This window comes from Phalaenopsis equestris, unplaced genomic scaffold, assembly GCF_001263595.1.
Source record: "Phalaenopsis equestris unplaced genomic scaffold, ASM126359v1 Scaffold000002, whole genome shotgun sequence".
Lineage (NCBI taxonomy): Eukaryota > Viridiplantae > Streptophyta > Magnoliopsida > Asparagales > Orchidaceae > Phalaenopsis > Phalaenopsis equestris.
In genome coordinates this window covers 43,998,048-44,003,458 of record NW_018164444.1, presented here as the reverse complement: position 1 = coordinate 44,003,458, position 5,411 = coordinate 43,998,048, and positions in this window count along the sequence as shown.

The window sequence follows — 5,411 nt, the reverse complement described above, 5'->3', positions numbered from 1 at the left end:
TAATAATAATAATAATAATAATAATAAATTAAAATTTCATATTGTGTGGTTGGATTTCTTTCTTAAATTTGACACTGATGAACAAGCTAATTCGGTTTATTTGTTTAGGTGAAATAAGTTATTTCCAAATAAAATAATTTATTTGTGTAAATTATTCTATTAAATAATTATACTATAAAGGAAAATTTACATACATATCATATAATTCTTATGTATTGATGTGATGTGAAGTATTTGAATGAAACTTTAGTTGTTGGGTATATAAATACATAATTATAAGAATTATGTGGTATATTTATATAAATGCCCCTAATGACAATATTCAGGAGGAGGAGAAGGAGAGAATAAGGAAGGAAGAAAAGTTGAAACCAAGCATTAAAAGCATTAATGGAATTGTTCTGTGATAAAATGATGGCAAGAGCTGGCAAAATGATGATAATCCATTAATCCTTCTGTGTGTGGAAGGAGCGTTTGGACCTTATGAGAGCCTTGTGGTGTTCATGACCTGCAACCCTAATTACTGCAAACAGTTTTTTTTTTTTTTTTTCATTTAATTATTATTATTATTTTTCTTTTGGTATTTATTTTTATTTTTTATTTTTATTTTTATTTTTTTTTTCAGTAAATGCAGCGCTTCGTCTGCGAGCTTATGAATGGGAGCAGAACCCATGATGGGCTCTTGTGGGCTTGTAAGGGTATTTGAGTGCTTGCTTTACTCTTTTGATTGGACAAATATAATGCATTCTGAACCTTGTATGAATGCTAACTCTCCTAGTAATGCTCATTTTTCTCATTTATTTTTATTTTTATTTTTTTTAAAGGGCATTTACAGACATACCACCCAATTTCTATGTATTTACATGTCTAACACTTAAAGTTTACTTTTTTTATATTTATATCACTATTTTAATTTTCACAAAGTGAACCTAGGATGTCAGACGTGTAAAAATTGATATCGGTTAGATATGGCTCATATAACATATAAGGGATAGATCATGGTGCGGAGCGGAAGAATTAGTTCAATCGGGGGAGTTTTTTTATGTGGGTTGGGGCTGCGGGGGCAACGCCTTGCGGTACGGTTCAGGGGTAATTCTGTAATTACATATTGTACTCTAGGGTTATATATATGTCTGTTTGTAATCTTAGGTCTGTATTCTGTACTCTTTTCTGAAATTGAAATAAAGCCGTTGCTTTGCTCCCAAGGACGTAGACATCTTTGCTGAACCTCGTTAAATCTTTGTGTTTATCTGGATTTCTTTCGATTCTTGTTTTTCGTTATCTTAAATTTCTCCACAAAATTAGTTGGCAAGAATGCAAGCAGGCTGAGGAAAGCTTGGGATTGATTAGAATTACTGTTTATTTATGGAAGATTTACATATATTTCATAAAATTTTTATGTATTTATATTTCTGGTGCCTAAATTTTTTTTTTTTTTTTTGCATTTATACCACTTTGCTTAAGTTTGAGAAGGTATATATGACTTTAAAAGTTAGTAATAGTGGCATTTTTGATGTGATATGAATGATTTGTGATCGAGATACAATGATTAAGTTCTAAGTATTAGATATGTAAATACACAAGGATTGTGGTATGCATGTAAATTCCCCTTTTTATATACTTCCAATGGTGGATCAAGGCCTCTTTATATTTGAGACAATTTTATGTTATGCATAATTTGAAACTTTTATCTTTAAATTTTACCTTAACAATTATGTATAGGGAAATTTACATAAATACCATACAATTTTTAAATATTTGGATGTTATGTTTGAAAATATGGAAGTTTAGGTGCTCAATATGTAAATACGTAAGATTTGTGTGGTATGTATGCAAAAGCCCCTAAAAATTATGCCACATACTCAATTTATAAAATGTTTTATGATACTTAAAATAATCTTTTATTGCAAAAATTAAAGCAATTAACAACGGAAGTTTTTTATGTGTTTATGTTCTTTCTATTCCTGCTTGTGCTCGACTAGATAATGTATTTTCATTTTTGACACCTAAATTTTAATATGTATTTTCCTTCTAAAGGTTAAAATTGCGATCTTTTTGATGTGACATGAAAGATTCGGGTGTTAAAATGTAAAAATAAAAGTTTAGGTGTTAGATTGTAAATACATGAGATATGTATGTAAATTCCCTATTTATGGTTTGTTAGATGTTTGAACATTATTGATGCATTTGTGATGCAACACAACAATTAAATATCAAACTTATAAACATGCAATGAAGATTAATGGTATGTCTGGGGTAGCCTATCCTGAAACGTAGCCCGCGGGGGTCGATCCACGGTCTATTTTTAGTGTAAAAAAATCAAAATGTGGCAGACTGCGTTTTCAAAAACGCGTAAACTAAATGGTTGGAGGGCGTTTTCAAAAATGCCGTCACACTTATAAGCTGCCCCAACGTGTCATAAGCATGTGGACGTAACAAAATGTTAGAATCCATTTGATATATATTAATTGTTTAAAAACCTTTCATGACAGGCTATAAGCATCACTCTTTAAATTTAGTAGGGATCATTCTCTAAGCAAGCGTCATATAAGAGGAATTTGTATATTAAACATTATAATAATTCGACCATTAACATGACATGTACTGTGGCACGGGCTACAGCCTAGTAGGGCCCATTAGCTCTAGTTGTTGGCCCATGATGGCCAATTATTTTTACACAATTAGTCTTTTAGATTATTCACTTGACTAATTTTTAAATCACGTTTCTCTCTTTAATCAAAGTAGGCTTTTCACCTCCTAAAAGAAAATATCTGACTACTGATATATTTATGTTGAAAGTTGATATTTACATTTATATCTCATCAGTGTCATAAATTCATGTATGAAAATGTGTACTTTATTTTTAAGGAAATATTGATGATATATATATAAGTTCAAAAAGTGCATTTTTCATTTATAATTTATGCTTGTTATACAAAACAAAATATGTTCTTTTAATTCATCTTTACTTGTATTTGCCTTCATAGCACAACAATTTGTCAAATGACAACGTTGGTAACCTGCTATAGACGGCTCTAGGATTATGGGAAACTATTCCGTCTAGATGTCCGCACATCTGGATGACTAACCACATCAGCCGCTACATCGTCCGTTGATGAGTTGTATGACTATATGGCTGCCAGTGGTTGGCCGTCCGGACGTGTTGTGTCCGGAAATAATATTTTCTTGTGATTATGGCTGCAAATTTAGCTCCAAGGTCGTTAACAGTGCGAAAATTGATTTGAATTTTAGCTCGGATCGAGATCAAATAGAAATAAGCTAGCCAAATTATGAGTCAAAACTTTAGATCATTTTTTTTTTTTCAAGTTTATTTCTAGCTTGAGAGATGCTCGAATTATTATACAAATTGGTACTAAAATCAAATATAACGAGCTATGAGCTGATTTATAGTTGAAACTAATCCAAATGACTCGATTTGAGCCAAGTTGTTTCTTTTTCGAACTGTGTCGACTTGATTTCAAGTTGGAACGGCTCCGAAAAACTCAAATCGAGCCAATTCATTTTGATTTATTCAATTTTGGGTTGAACTGGCTCGAAATCGAACATAACGAGCCACCAACGGCTTTCGGTATGAATTCAATTCAATTGAGCCAATTTCAGCCCCAGCTTGACTCGAAATCAAATATTATGAGATCCAATTGCTGTTCTTCAATCGTCCAAAATTGTTGACTCGAATAAACATTACTAATAATATAAATATTTTTAAATTAACTCTATTTAGACCTGACAGGGCCTCAAAACAAATATGTAGTATCATATTTATCGTATAGCTACTATGAAAAAAAAAATAAAAATAAAAATAAAAATAAAAATGGACATATTGGTCTTGTATTTTATAAATAACAATTAAATTTTACAATTAAATATTATATTTTAATAATTAATACTATAACAACTAATTTATTTTTTTAATAAATTAAATAAAATACTATAAATAATTTTATCGTTTTTAAGCTGTATGAACCGGATTTTGCAGGGATATCAAAATATGACACAAATTTGGAATAATTTCTTAAGCAAAAGATTTAGGTAAACTTATGGTCAAATTGACCGGTTCAATGAGACGAACATAATGAGACTAAAATTGGTGCAGTCTGAATCAAATCAAGCCCGAATTGAGCCATTAAGCCGCTTTTACAAGTTTTCAGTGCTTAATTAAAAGATCGAATGAATTTCAAATTTCACAAGCTTTTAATCAAATCAAGCGTCCCAATTGAACGCGTCCAATGATCCCAAAGTCATTCAATTGTGACATAATTAAGGCAATCAATTGTCGATAAAATATTGTAGAACATATTTATTTTCTTAATAATCTTTTTTTTTTCCTTCATCCTTACAAATTATTTTTCTTATTTATAGAATATCCTATGTTATTTAAAATTTTGTAAGTCATAATAATTATAATTAACGGTCAAATGGGTGTTCCGATCATATGATTTCAAAAATAAATGTATCTCAGGTCCGTGCCGTATCTTATATATAGAAAAATTATTCCATACGACGGAGACCGCATGCATCTTGCATGCGGTGTCCGATTCTAACCGTAAATCATGTGATTTACGGTCATGATGTATTTCTGTGGGCCCTACCTAATTTTTATTTTAAAAAAAAAAAATTGAAATATATCCCGACAGTCTACGATTAGGTCCGTATGCAATAATTTCTCCTTATATATATCCCGTAAGAGTATCGTGCATCCTAACATAATTATTATTTAAAATAAAGTAAACCACATTAAAGACCATATATATTTAATCAAACTATGCAGATTATGCGTTGATAATGCGAGAGACATTGAAAGGAATTTGAGTAAACCATAATTGGCTCAGAAATAGAAATTCCAATTTCATTTAAAGCCAAATTTAAACCGAGAAAAAAAAAATGACTTCATGTTTTTCTTCCACCCATTTAATCAGTTAATATTATAAAATCATTATATGATACGAATTATAATATATATATATGATAGTTAATTAAACAATGGATTCAAATAATATGTTACAATGCACTTATTTCAACAATTAATTTTACTACTCAAATTTAATCCACATAAAAAAAAGTTATTAAAGTAAAACAAAAGGGGGATTTAAGCACCACTTTAAATATCATTTGAATTACATAGAACCTGAAAAAATAGGCGCATGTCAGTGTATCACACAATTCTAATGTATGTATAATATTTTGATGTTAAAATCAATATATAAAAATGTTTCTTTCACTTAAATAATAATAATAATAATAATAATAATAATAATAATAATAATAATAATAATAATGTGATATTAAAAAGTTAAATGTAATGCATATCAATCGTACGAGGAAATTCGACGGACTAAAAGACATGAAATTATGATCAGAGATAACCCACAGAAGGAAAACCAAAAGTCATATCA